Source organism: Lycium barbarum, chromosome 4 (assembly GCF_019175385.1).
Source record: "Lycium barbarum isolate Lr01 chromosome 4, ASM1917538v2, whole genome shotgun sequence".
Classification (NCBI taxonomy): domain Eukaryota; kingdom Viridiplantae; phylum Streptophyta; class Magnoliopsida; order Solanales; family Solanaceae; genus Lycium; species Lycium barbarum.
The window spans coordinates 115,418,933-115,442,494 of NC_083340.1; positions in this window are offsets into that span (position 1 = coordinate 115,418,933).

Here is a 23,562-nt window from a genome sequence, read left to right on the forward strand (position 1 = left end):
TTGGATGCGAGGCAAACCGGTAGAGCGAGGGGGCCAAATGATCTGCCTTCTTCGTCATTCGAACGACCAAGCCCGGTGACCCGAGCATTCGCGGCTGTTGGTCCGAGTAGCCGTTGGTCCGTGTGCCGTTGGTCCGAGTAGCCGTTGGTCCGTGTGGCCGTTGGTCCGAGTAGCCGTTGGTCCGTGTGGCCTTTGGTCCGAGTAGCCGTTGGTCCGGGTGGCCGTTGCACGCGGGTCAACCGCCAGTAACGTCCTGTCCTGGTCAACTACCCACCATGCGTGTGTCAGACGGCGCCGTCAGTCTAATCCCACCAAATCCGTGCAGAGTTGTCCTTATTGCTATTATTGTATTAGCTCACATCATATGAGACCCATGGAGGTCACACTATAAATAGAGCACATCCCCCTCCTTTGTAAGGGCTGGCTCCCTGGGATCAACAACATTTTTGTACTAGAAGATATATACAAATCTCTCTCTCAATATTAGATTTTGGTCCGGAATCATTGTGTTCATCTCTATTACTTGTTCAAACAAATAATACTTATATGTTAGTAGATGTATAAATCCACAGTGGTCCTCTAAGCATCATCGTTTTCTTCACATCTTAACCATACGAATCTTGTATCCATCAAATATATCGAGATTCAAACACATATCCTATACCCGCGTACAAATTCAATTGATTTACCAAATTCGGGGTAAACAAGCTTCATCCTTAAGTCTCATCCTATCGACCTCCATGTTTTATCAACCCGAAACCGTCAACTTCTTTTTTTCTTGTTCAGCATCAAACTTCTTTTGGTTGTTTTTTCTTTCTTGCAGGTTATGGTTGCTGCTGCATCATTTATTATGTGTTGAGCATGTTCCTTAAACAGTGGAGATAGATGTTCAAAATCGAACTTGGCCACAATTCAAAGCTTCGTGTTATTGGCACCTATATTTTCCACGTCGAACTAGACTGTTGTGCTTCTCCTGATGTCCGTCATGCCAAACTAAAGCTTCATACCGTTGGCGTCGATCCGTGTAGAACCAAAAACTTCGTACAATTAGCACCGCACGCGTTGATCCATATAGAACCAAAAAACTTCGTGCAGTTAGCACCGTGGGCGCCGATCCGTATAGAACCAAGGATCTCCGTGAAATTAGCACCGCACGCGTCGATCCGTGTAAAACTAAGAAAACTTTGTGCAATTAGCACCATGGGAGTTGATCCGTATAGAACCAAGAAGCATACTTTCATTGGCAACACGACGACCGTATTCCATAATTTGGCGACACAGCGACCCAAATCCCTCATTAGTGACACAACAATCGGATTCCATCTTTAGCGACACAACAACCGTATTCCATCATTAGCGACACAACAACCACATTCCATCATTGACGACACATCGACCGTATTCCATCCTTTTCGAGCGAGCATATGGCGCATCTCCGCAAGAATATTTGTTTCTTGATGTAGGAGCGGTGAAACCACAACATGCATGTTTCTAAAAAGTCATATCTCGAAGGGCGCAACATATCAAAAATTCACATCAAAATTCCTTAAGGACAAGCGCGAATAAATGTTTGAAGTTGAACAAAACATCTGTCATTCTGATTTTCAGATTTGACTGCTATGGCGGAAAAATTCATATCCTGAGTTAGAAGTGTTAAAATTTTAAGATTCTTCATCGTACAGAATCGTAATTCAAAGTTCTGCAACATATCCAAAATTGATAGCCAATATCATTTTGGTTCGGCCGAAATTAATTCTTGAATCTGATTTACATTGTCATGTTTGCTTCACAGCTTTGTGCAGTCTCGCCGAAAAATTCATATCCCGAGCTTGGAGCATCTGAATTGCAAGACGTCTATCCCATCGAAAGCCAAACTCAGAGATATGCAACTTGTATAAATTTTGTGGCAGAAATGGTTTCAGATTTGTCGCAGCAATTTCATGAAGTTGGTCCATACGTCTGCCATATCTCTTGCTTTTAAGCTTATGCACTTGTTCCGTAAAATTCAAAACTTGAGCTTGGAGATTTCGAATTATGCACCGCTTGATCCTCCGAAGATCAAAATATAGGAGCAACAACTATGCGATGGAGACACAATTCACATTAGATTCAACTTCACAAACTTTTTGTAGTGACGTCACCATTTGAAGAAATAATGCACACTTGATAGCACTTAAGACGAGTTGACCACAATTCTTGGCTTCAATTGCTTTCATGATAGATTTTTTGTATAGGATGATGTACATATATGTCACGATCCAAACCCCGTGGGCCGCGACTGGTACCCTAACTGGGCACCCATACGTACCTACCTGATCGAACTCGAACCATACAGATTTTTTTTTTTTTTTCAAAACAGAAGTACAGAAGTAGGCCGATACAAATACGGCGTGCGCGTAACATATATATATATATATATATATACATATACCTGAACACACAGACATTTACAGATAAGCCGATAGGGCTAACATACAGACGGAACCCGTAACCCACACATCTATCTACAGGCCTCTACAGACATACAGAATCATATGACGGGACAGGGCCCCGCCGTACCCAGAATATACAGACATACGGAGTACACAAAGACAGAAGTTATATATACCAAAGATATATGCTCCGAGTCAAAGGAGCTCTTCAAGTAGCAGAGTCGGAAACCTACGCGGGCGGCGTATCACTTGGTGCGTCTGTACCTGCGGGCATGTAGCGCAGCCCCCGAAGAACGGGGGTCAGTACGGAAAATGTACCGAGTATGTAAAGCAGAAACGTAACAGATATAAACATAGTCCGAACTAGAGTCGCAGAAATATAACGGGCAAAATCATAAGTCAAACTGACGGACAGAGTTATGATCCAGACAGACATACAGGATCGTGTTACACACAAATGGACAGAATTATAGTTCGGACAGACAGACGAAATCATAATACGGACAGACGAGCAGAATCTGAATCCATACGGACATACAGAAGCAGAAGCCATACGGACAAACAGAAATAGTCGTAACATAGACGGACAGACAGACAGTAGTATGACGGACAGAATTATGCATGCAGAGTAGCACAGAGTCATACAAAATCATACAAAGGCGTGTGCTTTATAAATACAGATGGCACACGCATATATTCATACAGATCCCGGCCCTGTCTGGGGGCGCGGTAACAGAACCCGGCCCTCTTAGTACGGGACGCGGTGGACAGACAGAATCATATCAGATCATATGCCATCCTGGCCGCCATCCCCATACACAGATCATACAGACATACAGATCCCGGCCCGTACGCCGAGGGACGCGGTGAACAATGCAGAGAAATATGCACGATAACAGAACCTGGCCCGGGTCGCAGTGAAGGAATGCATTGAGACAGACACGAATCGATAAATGAGAAACCACCTACCTACAGACTCAACATATAGACTCGATCAAACTGAAGGGTGCCAAACGGCGAGCCAAAATCAGAATATCCAGATAGTATGCATAGCACGCGCTCATATCCTAGTTAGGAAGGCACGACAGATTATGAGAATGGGATGCTCGGATGTTCAGAAATAATATTGTATAAATTACACAAAAATATCCATAATATTCACAAAATAATAGTTCAGAAGTTTTTTTGGAGAAGATCGGACCAAAACAGAAGTATTTTAAAAATCGTACCGGAAGTATCGGGCCTTGTGGGCCCACCTCGGACCAACCCGAGGCTACATACGTAAATTACTGATGATTGACCTTATGAGGTCACCCATACTCATTCGGAAGAGTTCCGACTCCGTTTCGGGAAGTTTTGTACAAAATCTCACTTTAAGGGCTATTTGTAAGAAAATAGGTTCAATTGAATTGAAGGAATTGGAGCGGTTTTCCGTCTCGAATTCCGGGGAACGGAGTCGGACCTAGGGCTCGCGGCCGAGCCTACCACATCCAGAACATGCCTAGGAGCGTATAGAAGTGCTTCACATACCTCGATGGCGCCTTATGCTCGCTCGGCGTCAATCCAAATTTCGTCCAAAATCTGGAAATGGTCAAGTTTACCATTTGGTTAGTTTCATTCTTTCAATACTCTATCTTTACACATAATTGCCTACCGAAAATTCGGCAGCATTTCCTCTGTATATACGACATCCCCGAGACTTAGCTCGGCTCAATTCCTCAACACAACAGCCCAGAGAAAACATCCAAACAACAGCAAACATCAATAAACACTAATTCATACACTATGGCATTATTAGCCATCTTTTGACACAACGAGTTATTTTTCGTTTTAAACTTGCATTTCCAACCAAAACTTATTATTTTCCTATCCATTATCCATCAAAATCATTACGACACACACATCGGAGGAATCCATACCATGTACACATAATATTCACAAGATATTCATAAAATTCACAAACATTCAACTTTCCATCAAGTCACTACTCTTCCAATCCCTTCCTAACTTTCAACATGCAAGCTCATCAACACATTTTTATATTCCAAGTTCATTGTCGTAAGCATAATTTGCCTCTTAACACTTTCATTTTCACTTATACACAAATCATCACAAAGTTAAATAATTTCCTTCAACAACTTAATAACCAATCTTCCATAACAACACAATTAACATGCTAACAAGATTCAATTCACCTTCCAACACCAACACACACCACACGGCCACACCTTAAAATTCTCAATTTTCCTTAATTCATTCAACTTTCATTTCTAATACAATTCCTACCACACTACAACTAGATTTCAACATAGTTTCAAGTCACCATAAACATGCAATCTATATATATGCATACGGCCAAACAAATGCAAACACACCTACTTGCAAACTTCCATATTTTTACAAGTTCTTCTCATTTATACATACTACAACATAAATCAAACTCCATAACATAAGAAAATGAATTGTTTCTCACCTTTTCCTCAAGTTCTTCACTTGCCACCAAACTTGTCCTCTTGCCAAAATACTTGTACCAAGTTGTAGAGGACTTTGCACTTAGTAGTATTCCCACAAGAATAAGATTTTTGAACCCAAGATTAGGCTCCAACAATTTTTCTTTCTTTTCTTTCTTTCTTTCTTTCTCACCCGAAATGCCCTCTCTTCTTTTTTCCTCTTGCTTGTTCTTTCTCTTTCTTGAAGTTTCTAAGGATATACATTAGTATATAATGTCACATGATGAAATAATGGACTTGGGCCATTTGTAGCACTCTATGGCCGGTTGGGCCTTCCATTATTGGGCCTTGTTTTATTATTTTTGAGTCCAAATTGGTGGCTACATATTGTAATCCATGGGAAAAGTTTCCAAAATTCCAATTTTGCCCTTGGCCACCTTTCGTAATTCCACCCCATTGAATTCATAACCTAAACATGCATACAAAGTAAGGTCCAATTGTGGCCTTATTCATCACAAGTCAATTCACCTTGAATTTTTCGAATAAACAAAAATGTCGGATGTAACAATATATTTCATCCTTTTTTTTTTTTATCATTGATGTACCAAAATCCTTCGGAATTGAGGCAATAAAATATCTTTTACATTTCGATGCAATTTGTCTTCTTTTCTTTCGTAATGTATGTCTTTGTATTTGAAAGAATCAATGTGATGCCCCCAGCTTTAATTTTGGTGACCACATCATGCCATGCCTTCTTTTTGATAAGCTTATGCGACTGAACTTAGATATAACTCTAAGCGCCTACGTACCTCGTTGAAGAGGATCAAGTCATAACGTAGTTCAGAAAGAGTGCATTTTTTTTTAATGTCCCAACTTTTTCCTAGGTCGCCTCAGTTTTTTGTCTTCGACCTAGCAGACATTCTCTTTTATTGCGGCATACACAGTTTAAACTCATGTGGGCTGGGATATTCAACTTTGAAGATTTAGCTCGTTTTCATGGAGCTTTTGCAACTTCAAGACTATGCTCGATTTTGAAGAGCTTTGTAACTTGAGAATTTGGTATTTGAAGAGCTTTGCAACTGAAGATTCGGCTTGTACTTGTAGAGCTCTGCAACTTGGACATTCGACTCGTATTTGAAGAGCTTCATGACTGGTAGATTCGGCTCATACTTTTAGAGCTCTGCAACTTGAAGATTCGGCTCGTATTTGAAGAGCTTCGCAACTTAAGACTTGGCTCAAATTTCAGGAGCTTTGCAACTTGAAGATTTGGCTCAAATTTGAGGAGCTTCATGAATTGTAGATTTAGCTCGAATTCTAGGAGCTTCTTGATATGAAGATTTAGCTTGAATTTAATAAATCTTCCTGACTTGCAGATTTTGCTCGAATAGGATGAGCTTTGTGACATACAGTTTAGGATCGTGTGTAATGGAACATTTCAACTTGTACTTTAGGCTCATGCATCGAGGAACGCTTCGACTTACAGTTTAGGCTCTTGCGTCGAGGAGCGTTTCACGACGGCTCAAACGAAGCAAACCATTTCTCATAAGAGAATAGAAAATCACAAGAAAGATTTGCTAAAAAGTGACTAGAAAAGAGTCGACTTGCAGTTTAGGCTCTTGCGTCGAGGAGCGTTTCAACTTGCAGTTTAGGCTCTTACGTCGAGGACCATTGTAACATACATGGACTTTTCGATTTCATCTTCGGATTCAAACTTTCCTCCACTATAAAGTTCTTCTATATCTTCGTGAGGCTCACAGATAGAAAGCCATTGATCTCCATTTATATCAATGCTTAATTCCATATCATGCGCACGGGTTGCCAATTCTTCAAATGTCTTGGGCTTTATTCCTTGCAATATGTAACGAAGACCCCAATGCATACCTTGGATGCAAATTTTGATCCCAGAAGTTTCACTAAGGTGATCTTTGCAGTTAAGGCTCAAGCTCCTCCACCGATTGATGAAGTCAACAACTTGCTCACCATTTATTTGGCGGGCATTTGTAAGCTCTATCATGCTCACAACACGCCTTGTGTTGTAGAAGCGGTTGAGGAATTCTTGCTCTAGTTGTTCCCACCTATCAATGGAATTAGGTTCGAGGTCTATGTACCAATCGAAGGCATTCCCTTTGAGGGATCGAATAAATTGTTTGACGAGGTAATCACCATATGTTCCAGCATTATTGCAAGTTTCAACAAAGTGTGCCACGTGTTGTTTCGGATTTCCCTTGCCGTCAAATTGCTGCAACTTAGGAGGTTGATAGCCAGCAGGCATCTTCAAGTTATCAATCCTTTGTGTATAAGGCTTTGCATATGTAAGAGAAGATTTGGATGCGGACTCTGATTTATGCTTGACAACCTCCATGATGAAGTCTTTCAATTGGCCAACGGGAATCAGATCTTCGGCGGAGACTTGGACCTCCTTGATTGTTGTTTCTTGTTTTGCAGAGGACTCCACTTCCTCTCGTGTTTCATGAAGCTTTACAGGTGCTTGGGTAGATTCTCCTTCGGCCATGATTTCCAATTATTTGTTAACTTAGTGATTTTAGCATCTTGGTCTTTAACATTGTCACGACCCAGCCCCGTGGGCCGCGACTGGTGTCCTTCTGGGACACCCCAACGAACTCACACCCAGACCATCGTAATCAGGCTCGTCCAAACTCCACGTACGTTATTCGAACTCATCATCGTAATCAGACATCTACCGAACACTTATCCTAAGCAGTCGCCCGTACAGATCAGACAAATCACAAATCAGAAGGAAGGCGGAATGTACATCGCCAAATTTCACACACACACATCAGAAGGGTGGCGGAATGCACATCGCCCCCAAATGCATACACACACATACAAATTCAGAGGCCGACTTGGCCATAGTAGCGTACGAGCCACTTAAGATCGTAAAACAGACTCACATGCAAACACACCGGACCCACGACCCACAAATCTGACTACAGGCCTCTAGACAAAACAGAACATAAGAACATAGGACGGGACAGGGCCCCGCCGTACCCACTCATCCAAATATACAGAATACAGACACAACAAAAGAAATGTACCAAAAGTAGGCTCCGGATCAAGGGGAGCTTTCCAACACAGCAGAATGAGTAACCTAAACTGGAGGACCACCCAAACGAGCTTCTGTACCTACGGGCATGAAACACAGCCCCCGAAGAAACGGGGGTCAGTACGGGAGAAGTACTGAGTATGTAAAGCAGAAGGTACAGAAATCACAAACACAGCTGGAGTCAGAAAGAACAAACACACCAACATCGCAAACAAAGCAAACCTGTGCGGGAGGCGAACGTACAAATGCAAATCAAATCATGTATAGGGTTTAGGAACGTGGTCACCCCCCGACGCTGGTGCCACAACACATCATAACTCCAGAAGTTTTCAAATCTCCGTACAGTCTCCAGACACATCATATCACACACACATCATATCATCAGAACATATCAAATGCCATATCACATCATAACTCCATAAACGGTAACCGGCCCTATGGCGAGGCCTCGGAAACCGTAACACATCATAACTCCCGAATATATTATAGCGCGCACGATCACAAAGTCGGCCCGGGTACCGACGAACGAAGTCATAGCAGACAGCACGAACAGAGTAGTGCCGAAACCATATGCATATTAAAAATAATTTGTCGGACTCAACATATCGTTTACATATAGGCAGATACTGACGCCAGAAGGCTCGGAGTAGGAATCGAATTGATAAAAGTAGGCATATAAAGGTTACAAAGTTCCAAACTGTCAAATTCGTAAGAAAACTGTTCATAAGTCATTTTTCCGGAATTCTCACATCATCCCAGAGTACAGAACATGCATTAGTGGCATAGGAAGTTTCAAACACATCCTTGAGTCATAAACAGAAGATTGCGAATCATAACAGACACAAGCGAATCAAACAAACCGAATAAGGGGAGCCTCGGGGCTCGCGGGCCCACCTCGGGTCAAATTGAGGCGGCGGACACAAATCACAGACTTTCGGCTCCATAGAGCCATCTACGAAAGTTTCGAAGGGTTTCGGACACAACAGCACAAGTTATGGAGGTACGAACATTCTTTTAACCAAAAGTGACAAAAAGGGGTTCAATCGCGCTGAGTGAATAGTGCTCGAACTTGAACTTCGATTTCCAAGAGCAGGGTTATTCCCGAGATTCCGAAATTTACCTAGTGGGTCTAGGACATGCCAAAAGAATGAGAGGTAGGCTTTACATACCTGGTTGGCGCCTTACGCTCGTCAAATCGCGATTCCCGTTTCGTCCAGAAACTGCAAATGGTCACTTTTACCAGTTACTATTCATGAGAGTTAGCATTTTCATCTTTGGGGCTATACTTGGCTACCGAAATTTCGGCAGCATTTCCCCTATAAACCTAACATCCCCGAGACTTGGCTCGGCTCAAAATACAACAACAACAACAACCCAAACATCATTACACAATACAAACCACAATCAAACCACACTAGCTTCAAAATTTCACCTTAATACATAAGTTGGTAATCCTATATTCAAACTTCACAATTCTAACTCATGTCCACATTATTGTATTCATTCATTCAAGATTATTCCTCCACATAACATACAGGTTCCAAACCATATACAAAGTTTCTCAAAATCCATTTCTTTCCCTATTTCATTTCAACCACCAAAAGTTACGACGAATATTCTAACTTGCGTCGTTTCATTCCAAATTCATCAACATCAACTATAAATCATATTTAAAGTCCTTAGTATCATAAATATACTATGATATATACAAATATACCAAAGGTATACACTTTCCGATAACGTCCGAAATTATTTTCTAGCACCAACTCAATTCTTTAATCGATCCTTTACGACATAAAGATCACAACAACACATTATTCAAGCTAAACAAGATAAAATTCTTATGCCTTGCACTACATGGGACTCACGGCCAAACACACCCTTCTATATACACACACACCATGCACAAACACAACCTCATCCCACAATCTTCACACTAATCCAATCACTAACACATATGTATCCATTTCATAACATTAAAACATAAAAATCTTACCTTTTTCTTGAATTTCCGACTTGTCGCAAACGCCGCCCTTTCGTCAAACTAATTGTATCACAACGAAGAGCACCTCGAACTCATCAATCATTACAAAAGAAACTAGGTGTTTGGATTAGAAACAAGGCCAAGGAATTCTTTTTTTTTTTTTCTCCTTGTTCGGCCGAAACCCCCTTTCTCTTTGATCTTGTATTTTTTTTTTTTTGATTAACTTCTTGATAATTACCAAGTGCTTGATATATATCCACTCATAGGTCATGTGCATAGCACATGACCTTAATGAAATGGACTTGGGCTTGCCCCCCCCCCCCCCCCCCCCCCCTTGGCCGGCCACTTAACTCAATTGGGCCTCAATTTTTGTATTCCATTTTCTTAGCCCAATGCATAAAATGTCCCGTTTTGTAATTCCCGGAACTAATTTCTAAAATTCCAAATTTACCCTCGGCCTTCCCCGAGGTCTTGACATCAATGATTCCATAATCAACATGAGCATAGCAACTTGAATCAAATTATTTCCTCAACACACACAAGTCTTATTTATTTTCTTGATTTCCCGTTATACGAAAATACGGGACATAACATTCTCCCCCCCTTAAGAACATTCGTCCTCGAATGTTGAATCGAACTCATGGGTGTCGTACTACTCCGGGAGGGTTCTCTTGATGGTTGTCCTTTATTGATTTCTCCGACATGTCTTCTTTACCAATACTAGGGTAGATTTTTCACATCACTGACTCAAATACCTTCATAATACCTTTTCTCATACTCTACGTAACCACCGAACTCTACACTATATTCTTGTAAGGGACGGACACTTTCCAGACATCATCGTCAATATCATCTTCTTTTCACACTCCTGAGTTTCCTTACCACATCGTCGTACTCTCATTTTACTTCATATCAGACACTTCATGCCAAACAGATTCAGAACTAAAACCGAACGGATTCGTAATCGGAGGCAGACATACTCAACTATGGCGGATGGATTCGTAGTCGAAGTCAGAGGTACAAAAGTGGGTCAACCCAATCTGAGATCAGGGTCAGACATACAAAGGCGTATCAGACGAATTCGTAAGCAGAATCAAACACACGAAGGTATACCAAACAGATTCACAATCAAAGTCAGACGTACGGACTCATATCGGACAGATCCGAAATCAGAATCAAGTATACAGGATTGTTTCATACAAAGTCGTGACCAGTCAAACCGAAGTGTATCGAACACACACGCGGTCAAAATCAAACGCACCGAAGCATATTAGACGGATTTATGTCCAGAGTCAGACCCACGGAGGTGTGCCAGACAGAAACGGATTCAGAATCAAACGCACAAAAGGTTCATCGAACAGGAACGTAGTCGAACTTAAAAATATAGAGGCGTACAAGGTAGAGCCTCATCGGCATCGGAAGTGCAGAAGCACTATGGATAGAATGTCAATTTAGAATCAAATCATTCATATTAAGGCTCCAATAATTCATGAGAATTCCCATTGATTTGCAAACTCACTCACCAAGCCGTCACACAATTTACCTGGCGTCTTACGTATCGATTCCTTCAAATTTCCAATTACTCACACTGCTTATCTTTTATTTATCACAACATTAGTCGCCGGGCTGAGCTCTTAGCCCTCCTAGGCACCAAATGAGAATCATACACACACATACACATACATATACACCTACACACGTTTACTCATACCTTACCGGCGAACATCTCTGGCTGTTATTCAAATTCGTTCAATTTCCCAAGAGGTGTTGTATCCTTTCCTTTTCGCCCATTTAGTCCGCCTCGTTCCGCGCGACTCTCGAAAGGGCACTAATTATTCTCCACACATTCTATTCACCTTTGGTTACCCCAAATTCCCATTTACGTTAATCATACTTACACTTATGAAAAACTTTGCATTACTTCCCAGGGGGTCACCCATCCCAGAATTGCTCTGGCTTGAGCACGCTTAACCCCGAAACTTTCACGCATTTTGATGCGTTAGTGCTGATATAATTCCATCAATTGCCTCGCACGACCTTTGTCACGTAATTTTAGGCCAAACGGGGTCTTACCAAATTTTTCGGAAATTTTTCGTAGCGGGTCCCACTCTGTCCCAAAGAGGTCGTTAGCTTTTCTGGCTGTGAGGTCTATCGTTCTAGTTTTCCAATCCCATATATTTTCCTCCCACATGCACAGATAACTGCCTCGGATATTTTCATTAATTCGGATTCTTACCTTACCTTTACTGACACACACAAAAAGTATATCGCATAATACTGAGGTACAAACCTACCATTGCACATATTCATTAAACAAAAAGGTTAGTAATATACCTGGGTCTGTGTCTGGGGGTGCCTCTGGGTCCCGACGACCGGTCAAAGCGTAGATGCGGTTCGAGGGACCGCTAGAATCTGAAGCCCCACCACGGCCTCTACCGCAGCTCGCTGGTGCTGGCATACCTCGCCCCGTAGAGCGCGTGGCCGAAGGGGTAGATGACGAACCAGCAACGGATCTCATCGGCGGTGCTGCGCTGCCGGAACCGCCGGCCCACGGACAATCCCGCATGATATGGCCCTGGCGGCCGCAAGCAAAACAGGCCCCCGTGGCCCTGAAGCACTCCCCTGGGTGCGATCTTCCGCAATACGAACACTGGGGTATGGGTGGCCTAGACTGACTGGGACCCCTGCTCGACTGAGGACCTGGGGCTCTGGAACTCTGGTCTGCCCTGGACGGTCCTGCTCCATCAAACCTCTTACCAACAGACTGTGTGTCCCGGCCTGACGGAGGAAAGTACCCGCTGGACTGATACTGAGGCTGCCCGCTCCGGGAATCTCCAGAATACCCCGCTGATCTGGCCCTCTTGGGCCGTCTCCCATCATACTCTCGGCTGGGCCGATCTGCTCGGTGCCGGTTCTCCATCCCCTGGGCGTAGGCCTGTAGACGGGCAATGTCCATATCTGTCTGCAATGACACCGCCATACACCCGTCAATCAAGTAACGATCCAGCCCCATAACATATCTATGCATCCGATCTGTCATATCTGCCACCACGGCAGGGGCATACCGGGCCAGGGAATCAAACTCCAAATTATATTCACGGACGCTCCGACCCCTCTGCTGCAGATGCAAAAACCGATCAGCTCGCTCCCGTCGTAACTCTGGGGGCAGGAAGTGGCGGGTGAAAGCAGTCACAAACTGATCCCACATAGCTGGAGGAGCACCCTCACCCCGGGATAGCTCCCAAGTCTCATACCAATGCGCGGCAACATCCCGAAGTCTATGCGAAGCTAGCTCAACCGACTCGGTCTCTGACGCCCTGACCAAGTCTAATGCACGCCGCATCCCCCGAATGAAGTCATGGGGGTCCTCGTCGGGCTTAGACCCGAAAAAATCTGGAGGGCCGCATAACAAGAACTCCCGAACTCTCAGGCTGTCCCGCCTGTCCTCATCATCATCGTCCCTCCGCCCGCGCCTGCGAGCCTGTCCGGCTACAATCGTGGTCAACAACTGTACAGCCTCCCTCAGGGTCCTATCCTCCGCCCCTGGCTGAGAAGCTGGAGTCTCAGGAGCGGGTACACGGACCTCTGGAGCTGCTGAAGGTCCCGTTCCAGGCTGTACTAATGGGGGTGTAGCAGACCCCTCAGAATGAGGTGTAACCTCAGGCAAATCATAAACATGAGCCCGAGTAGCCCGTTGTGCCTGACTGGTCTCTCCCACCTTTGCCTTGCCCTTCTGGGCCGCCGTTGCCTTCTTCGGAGGCATCACTGCAAACACAACAACGGGTCAGATCAGAATGACCCTATTAACACAGCTCTATCGCACGATCTAAGATTCCAAAGAAAGGGCAACACAACATCCTAGATGTCCTGTAGCTCCCTGTTTATAGATGTGGTGCACAACACATCGATAAACAAGACTCTACTAGACACGGCCTGTAGACATTCCGAGGACAAACCGCTCTGATACCACTTTTGTCACGACCCAGCCCCGTGGGCCGCGACTGGTGTCCTTCTGGGACACCCCAACGAACTCACACCCAGACCATCGTAATCAGGCTCGTCCAAACTCCACGTACGTTATTCGAACTCATCATCGTAATCAGACATCTACCGAACACTTATCCTAAGCAGTCGCCCGTACAGATCAGACAAATCACAAATCAGAAGGAAGGCGGAATGTACATCGCCAAATTTCACACACACACATCAGAAGGGTGGCGGAATGCACATCGCCCCCAAATGCATACACACACATACAAATTCAGAGGCCGACTTGGCCATAGTAGCGTACGAGCCACTTAAGATCGTAAAACAGACTCACATGCAAACACACCGGACCCACGACCCACAAATCTGACTACAGGCCTCTAGACAAAACAGAACATAAGAACATAGGACGGGACAGGGCCCCGCCGTACCCACTCATCCAAATATACAGAATACAGACACAACAAAAGAAATGTACCAAAAGTAGGCTCCGGATCAAGGGGAGCTTTCCAACACAGCAGAATGAGTAACCTAAACTGGAGGACCACCCAAACGAGCTTCTGTACCTACGGGCATGAAACACAGCCCCCGAAGAAACGGGGGTCAGTACGGGAGAAGTACTGAGTATGTAAAGCAGAAGGTACAGAAATCACAAACACAGCTGGAGTCAGAAAGAACAAACACACCAACATCGCAAACAAAGCAAACCTGTGCGGGAGGCGAACGTACAAATGCAAATCAAATCATGTATAGGGTTTAGGAACGTGGTCACCCCCCGACGCTGGTGCCACAACACATCATAACTCCAGAAGTTTTCAAATCTCCGTACAGTCTCCAGACACATCATATCACACACACATCATATCATCAGAACATATCAAATGCCATATCACATCATAACTCCATAAACGGTAACCGGCCCTATGGCGAGGCCTCGGAAACCGTAACACATCATAACTCCCGAATATATTATAGCGCGCACGATCACAAAGTCGGCCCGGGTACCGACGAACGAAGTCATAGCAGACAGCACGAACAGAGTAGTGCCGAAACCATATGCATATTAAAAATAATTTGTCGGACTCAACATATCGTTTACATATAGGCAGATACTGACGCCAGAAGGCTCGGAGTAGGAATCGAATTGATAAAAGTAGGCATATAAAGGTTACAAAGTTCCAAACTGTCAAATTCGTAAGAAAACTGTTCATAAGTCATTTTTCCGGAATTCTCACATCATCCCAGAGTACAGAACATGCATTAGTGGCATAGGAAGTTTCAAACACATCCTTGAGTCATAAACAGAAGATTGCGAATCATAACAGACACAAGCGAATCAAACAAACCGAATAAGGGGAGCCTCGGGGCTCGCGGGCCCACCTCGGGTCAAATTGAGACGGCGGACACAAATCACAGACTTTCGGCTCCATAGAGCCATCTACGAAAGTTTCGAAGGGTTTCGGACACAACAGCACAAGTTATGGAGGTACGAACATTCTTTTAACCAAAAGTGACAAAAAGGGGTTCAATCGCGCTGAGTGAATAGTGCTCGAACTTGAACTTCGATTTCCAAGAGCAGGGTTATTCCCGAGATTCCGAAATTTACCTAGTGGGTCTAGGACATGCCAAAAGAATGAGAGGTAGGCTTTACATACCTGGTTGGCGCCTTACGCTCGTCAAATCGCGATTCCCGTTTCGTCCAGAAACTGCAAATGGTCACTTTTACCAGTTACTATTCATGAGAGTTAGCATTTTCATCTTTGGGGCTATACTTGGCTACCGAAATTTCGGCAGCATTTCCCCTATAAACCTAACATCCCCGAGACTTGGCTCGGCTCAAAATACAACAACAACAACAACCCAAACATCATTACACAATACAAACCACAATCAAACCACACTAGCTTCAAAATTTCACCTTAATACATAAGTTGGTAATCCTATATTCAAACTTCACAATTCTAACTCATGTCCACATTATTGTATTCATTCATTCAAGATCATTCCTCCACATAACATACAGGTTCCAAACCATATACAAAGTTTCTCAAAATCCATTTCTTTCCCTATTTCATTTCAACCACCAAAAGTTACGACGAATATTCTAACTTGCGTCGTTTCATTCCAAATTCATCAACATCAACTATAAATCATATTTAAAGTCCTTAGTATCATAAATATACTATGATATATACAAATATACCAAAGGTATACACTTTCCGATAACGTCCGAAATTATTTTCTAGCACCAACTCAATTCTTTAATCGATCCTTTACGACATAAAGATCACAACAACACATTATTCAAGCTAAACAAGATAAAATTCTTATGCCTTGCACTACATGGGACTCACGGCCAAACACACCCTTCTATATACACATACACCATGCACAAACACAACCTCATCCCACAATCTTCACACTAATCCAATCACTAACACATATGTATCCATTTCATAACATTAAAACATAAAAATCTTACCTTTTTCTTGAATTTCCGACTTGTCGCAAACGCCGCCCTTTCGTCAAACTAATTGTATCACAACGAAGAGCACCTCGAACTCATCAATCATTACAAAAGAAACTAGGTGTTTGGATTAGAAACAAGGCCAAGGAATTCTTTTTTTTTTTTTCTCCTTGTTCGGCCGAAACCCCCTTTCTCTTTGATCTTGTATTTTTTTTTTTTTTGATTAACTTCTTGATAATTACCAAGTGCTTGATATATATCCACTCATAGTTCATGTGCATAGCACATGACCTTAATGAAATGGACTTGGGCTTGCCCCCCCCCCCCCCCTTGGCCGGCCACTTAACTCAATTGGGCCTCAATTTTTGTATTCCATTTTCTTAGCCCAATGCATAAAATGTCCCGTTTTGTAATTCCCGGAACTAATTTCTAAAATTCCAAATTTACCCTCGGCCTTCCCCGAGGTCTTGACATCAATGATTCCATAATCAACATGAGCATAGCAACTTGAATCAAATTATTTCCTCAACACACACAAGTCTTATTTATTTTCTTGATTTCCCGTTATACGAAAATACGGGACATAACAAACATACTTTGATAGTCCTTCAACTGCTTTCGTCAAATTTTCAAGTTGTTCTTCTACAGTTGAAGCATTAGTCATCATTGCATGCACCACTATCGTAGGTGATAGAGAAGAACATGGATTTTTGCGAACATATGATGCGAACATGTTATGCGGAGTAGATCCAGTGTTTAAGACACCATCATCGGCTTGTGTGAAGGATTTCTTGGACTTAGATAAACTAAGTTGGGCAAGAACCCTCTCCACCATTTTGGCGACATCCTCCCCTTTTTCTGTGGTGTTTGCGGGAGATCTCACTCCTTTTGAAGAAGAACCAAAGACGACAGTAGATTCGGACTGTGCTTGCGGAGCTAGTTCTCCTAGCAATTTGACGGGTCCGATGCTCCCCTTAGTAACATCTAGGATGTTTTCCACAGCAACGGAGAATTTGAATCCGATAGTTTTTGCGGATGCGGCTTTCGAGTTGACTTTCTTGGAAGTCATCTTGGTAGTTTTGAACTTCAATTGTTGGAGAGAAGAGATAAGAGGTAAAGATTGTCCCACTGGGCGTGCCAAATTTGTAACGACTAATCTTTCATTCCTGAAAATAATAATCAAGACAAGAAAAATAGCAACAAAGAGTAATATGTGATTTCAAGAATTTGTGCGGGGGTTACAATCTTTATGAAATCTTAAATAAAAAGATGTAATCCTCTGATTCTTCTCGTCACGATACGACCGTCAATCAAGGGCTTTGCTTGTTCTTGAATGGACGGATTACTTGTTGTCGAGATTTCACTACGAATGCGGAGCGGAGCTTTAATCACAAAAGTCGAGGTATGGAAACTTGCGGCTCACCACTTGGAGCGATGACGTCTTGGTATGCGGAAGACTTGTGGATGAGAGCTTCTCTATGTATTTTTCTTCGTCCCTTTTGGCTTTACGAAGACCCCTATTTATAGTTGTAGGGGAGAGCTAGGGTATATATATGATTGGTTGAACCATGTCATTTGAACACTTGGCGACATTTGATTGGTTCTTCTATTGACTTGGCATGCTGCGTCACTCATACATGTGGCTCATCTTTATTGGTCCTTGACTTGACTTGACGCGCCACATCATTTGACACATGGCATGGACCTTTAGCTAATGAAGCGGGCTCATGATTTTGAAGACCAACTCAATGGACTAGCCCAATAGAATTGGACTTTGATTTAAATCCATGTCTTGGACTTAAATAATTTAATATTGATTTGGGCACGATATTTCTTGAATTTAGGAATTTATTCAAATTCAATATGAATTTCAATTTCATAAAATTCATGTCTACAGGCGGCTTCTCGCTTATCCCAATTTTCAAATTGAGGAATTGCATCAAGTGAAGGAATTGTTGTAAGGGGAAAGAGAGAGTCTTGGTCAGTGTTTAACTCTTGCTAGACTATATCTAATTCATATATTATACTATTCAATTCTTGACAGCAAATCAATATAATAGTTCGAACATTCTTATATATTCATGATATTCAAGATCATTTTGGGAGGCTATATTCATTCATTAAGTGGATATAGTAATATGTGGTTAACAACCTAGAACCTCTCAACCTAAGAAGAGTCGTATAGAGAAATAAAGGTAAGTAGGCAACTAGAGCATTCTCAAATTCCAAACATTTAAAGGTACGAGGGTGGGGGGTGGGGGATGGTGAAGGAAGAATATATTCATTTTGGGGAATAAATTCCTTCAAGGAGTATAAAGATGCTTGAAATCTAAGCAAACATATTGCACCTAGAAAGTTTGTCCAAACCCAACCCCAAAGAACCAAGCATACCAAATCCAATCCAATCAGCCGCTTTATCGTCTAATTTCTTATTATTTAAATTATCGTTCATACTTCTTTATTGCTGTATACTAATATAATATATAATTTAAGTTTTCCAGGCAGACTAAGTATTAAAATCTAATGAAATCGCATACTATAAGCAGCACTAAAAGTTGAATTTTAACTTTCGAATGCTTTTGATATATAATATACATGTATTTAGATATTAAGTTTCCTCTCTCCCTCTACTTTAAAAAACACAAGAATAATACAGTTAAGTGAAAATGTTTTGAAATTTTAAATGATCGATGGAAGCATCCGGTTATTTTTCAAACAAAATAAAATGAAAGTGTAAAGCGATCCATGCCTCCCCCTTTTCCTTTTTAATATTTAAATCTTTTCCTCATTTATTCAGTGGTTGTGTATATGATCTGTACAAGTAGCAAAATTGGGAATGGAATCAAAGAAAAGTAGTCTACAGGTTATCTTTTCATGTACTCAATTTCACTAGCTAGTTACAAAAAGAATGTAGACCTGAATGAAATTATTGATTTACGTTGTAAATAACGAATTAACATTTCGTTAGGTATTAATAATAACGGTTATGAGTGATATATTTAATTTGGAGGAAAATGTTCAAGTTGATTTCAAGAATAGAATCTTTCAATTGATTGTGAAAGAAGAAAGCATATATTCCTTTGGGAAGTGGGGTTGTATAGGATGAGCCCTTCCTTCTTTAGATATTTTATAAATTTTCTAATTTTACTTATTTGCATGGCCACGAGGAAGAGAAAGTGAATGCGATACAGATAAAAAGAGATCAAGTTAATTTATGTTTTCTTTTGATCTTTCTTTCTTATTTATTACATGATCGTCAAAGTTTCTTCCTAATTTACCACTTTAGCATTATTCACTCATGTAAATGTAGAGCATCCTCGGTTGTTTAGCAAAATATTTGTGACAACTATTAAATAATGATGACATTATGTATAAGCTCTCGTGAGAGTTTGTTTCTTTTTTCTTGGATCAATCAAGTGGAAATATTTAATGGTTAATAGTTACGGTGAGACTTGAACTTATTACATGACCATATTGAAAATATGTGATCGCATAATCTAGTGCTAGCTATTCAAAAAAAATTACATTTATGTTTATTAACTGTCCCAATTTATGTGGCACTTTTTTCATTTTTAGTCTGTACCAAAAAAAGGTCATCTTCCTATAATTAGATACAATTTACCTTTAAAATTTTCTTTTTACCCTTAATGAAATAATTTATAGCCACACAAATGTTTAAGGTTGCACATTTGAAAAGACTTTTTTTTTTTCTTAAACTTTGTGTCAAGTCAAATTGTGCCGCATAAATTGGGACGGAGGGAATATTATGTTTGCACTTTCATGGGTTGTAATTAATTTCCTTGTTTGGAATCAAAGAGCAATTATATTAACTCAAAATATAGAGGATCACATTAAACTATTGGGGCATGAAATTGGAGTCCTAATACAGATAACCTAAACTAACTCAGCTGGGCTAGAAATAAGTAGTGTAAGGATAGGTAAAAGGGATTATACATAGAGTAGATATGTAATTAAAGAGGTAACTAAATAAATGTTCAATGATTAAAAGTGCGTGGCAAGTAGTTATATTAGCGCTTTGAATAAACATGCATGCAAAAGGTAATAAACAGACTTAAAGGGGAATGAGTCGACAATCTTCTATTCCACAAAAGTGTCTGAGAGTAGAGTTTGAAACTCCCAAGAAAAGCATTACTACTACAAGTTAAAAGAGGGTCTGAGTTTGATCATCAAAACATATAAAAAGGTAAAAAAAATAGGGGAAGAAAACAAAGAAAAGAAGTCGAGCCTAGAAAGAAAAGCTGCACATTCTGTAACTGCTTTAGAATTCCCTGCTGGTTACAACTTAATTACCAATTAATATAATTGCAAAATGTGAGATAAAATATTCAATTCACTTATAAGGTAATTGTAGATCATTTTGTTTTATATACACATTGTTTGATAATTCTTGGTAAAATAATCATTCATGTGTTATAACAATTAACAAGTTAAATTATACTGATAATTCAAATAAATAAATAATGTAGACTCTAAATTCATACCTTAATATACTAGTACTAGTGGATATGTTGGCTTACATACAGCTGCAAGAAGGTTTACACCATTGTTTTAAAAGTCCGAAAAGCGACAGGGTGCATTTGGCAATTATGGTGCTTGCCGTTAATATTAAATAAAAATATTAAAAATATATAGACATGGTATAAAATTCAAAATAAAAGATTCAAAAAATAATTTTAAACTGTAGATATAATAATATATGTACATTGCAATATATTAAGCTACCAAAGATTTAATTATATATATACTTTATAAATAGTAGTACTAATCAAATACTTGACAGAAATATTTTAGCGCGTTTAGGATTACAATGTAAAGTGCAAAAATGCAGTCCCTCTAATTTATTTTATGTGTCTTAGTTTGATTGGACATAGAGTTTAAGAAAGTTAATGAGACTGTTAAATCTTATGGCCTTAGGCTAAAGATTGTATAATATATCAAAATCCCCTTTGAATCTTGTGGTTTTAAACATGTGGATGTTATTGAAAAGTTACTAGATATAGAATGCTACATTAATTTAAAAAAAAAAACTAACTGAAAAGAAAAGTATATAAGATACATAAATTGAAACAAATGAAGTATAAGATAGGCAACCCTCGGTAAAAATTGAGTGTGAAATCATCCCAGTGAATTCAACTTTTCCTTTTCTAAAACTTACCAGTAAAAGAAAAAGGCCGATATTTAACGTAACGTGCATCATTGTCGAAATGTTATGAAAATAGAAAAAAAAAAAAAACATTTCAGTGAATGATCTATTATGACTAGAGGTGTCAATATGGGCTAGCCCAACCCAACCCAGCCCTAAAGGGCCAAAGAGTTAAATGGGCTAGGACGGGCTGGCCCGTTTAATTGAAGGGCTTACAAAATGGCAGCCCAACCCAGCCCTAAGCGGGCCGCGGGTTAGGACGGGCCAGCCCTTTAAGTTTTTTCATCTTTCGAAATAACATTTTCTAAGTGATTTTTGGTACAATTTGAACATGAAACTTTTGCAATATGAAATAGAATCTTCTACCACACCTTTCTTAAGCAAAATCATATCATAGAAGAAAAACATTTAAGAGAACAAATATAAATTATTATTTTTGATCGCTAATTCAGATCACGTTCAAAAGAAATTAAACATAATATAAATTCTAAGACTAAAAAGTATTACTTTAGTTTCTAATTTACTACTTAGTAGTAAGTACATTCTTTTTTTATCATTACTTTTATCTTTTTGTTTAATTTACTTATATATTTTTTTTTTAAATTAATTAATTTATTATTCTTTTCTGGCCTCAAGGGCTGGCCTCAGCCCAACCCTTGAGGCCAGCGGGCCAAGAGAGGCTGGGCTTTTGAGCCTCACTTTTATATGGGCCAAAGAAATCCTAGCCCAACCCTACTTAAATGAAGGGTTGGGTTGGGCCGGCCTCGCGGGCCAAGCCCATATTGACAGCTCTAATTATGACCGTTTATAATTTGATTAGAAGAAAAAATCTACAAATTTCTTTTGCGTTTTATTTAGTGATCGATGTCCCATGACAAGAATATTCATAGAGGTAAAGGAACTGCAATGAGTCATAAGACCGATCTTCCTGATTCTTGTGATAATACTTTATCACCACCATTTTCAACTGCCATAAGTTGCGGGCAAAAATTTTTCAACGATGTTTTCGACTGTCAAATTGTCGAAAAAGGAAATATGTTTGATGGTAGAAAAAACAAACTAAGGGTTAATTATTTGTGAAGATATTTTACTTATATCAATTTTGAATGTTAATATGTACTCTATAATTTATAGATAATTTATGATATTTCAAAATTTTGAAAGCCACGTTAAAATGTTTATTCAAATGGATTTCCTGTTTCAGGCAAAAAGATGAATGATGTATTATTTCTTTACCTCAAAATACTAGGGCGATTAAATTGAATTTAATAATTTCTATGTACTATATATTAGGTACTTTTTTATTTTGTGTTGAGAAAATGTAAACTAGACAATAATAATTAGGTAAGGTGTTATTATTTTAACATTCTTATAATAAATGAAATATCCATTTCATCTTTCATCGTTGATTTAAATTCCGAGGGTTCATTTACTCATTCAAAGACAACCAAAGTATTTTCTCTATCCCAATTTATGTGATATTTTTTACTTTCCGAGATTCAAACAGCATGAACGTTGACCAATAATTTTAAGATGTATTTTTTTCACCAATTGATATGACAAAAGTTACAACTTATATTACTTTTCATGTAGTTTTAAAATATATAAATTTAATCTTAAATTGAGTTAATCTAATCCAATTTATCTTCAAAGTTTAGTCAAAGTAACTCTCAAAAAGCGAAAATATCACATAAATTGAAACGGGAAGTACTACTTTTCAAATTCAAAGATGAGAAAATGTTCATATCATTAGTTCGCAATGCCTGTACGTAACATGGGTGCTCGATTCCCCTATGGTTCCAAAATCATTTTACCTCAACCATAGGAAAGAAATTTAAAAAAAAAAAAAAAAAAAACCACAAAATACACGTACACAAGTAAAACATTAGCGCCTCAAGTATCTCAAACATTTATGTTTAGTTTTCCTATTAAATCTTTTTCCTAATTTACTTTTAAATACAACAATTGACTTGTTCTTGTTCTCTATAATAACACTCTCCTCTTTCTTCTTCTT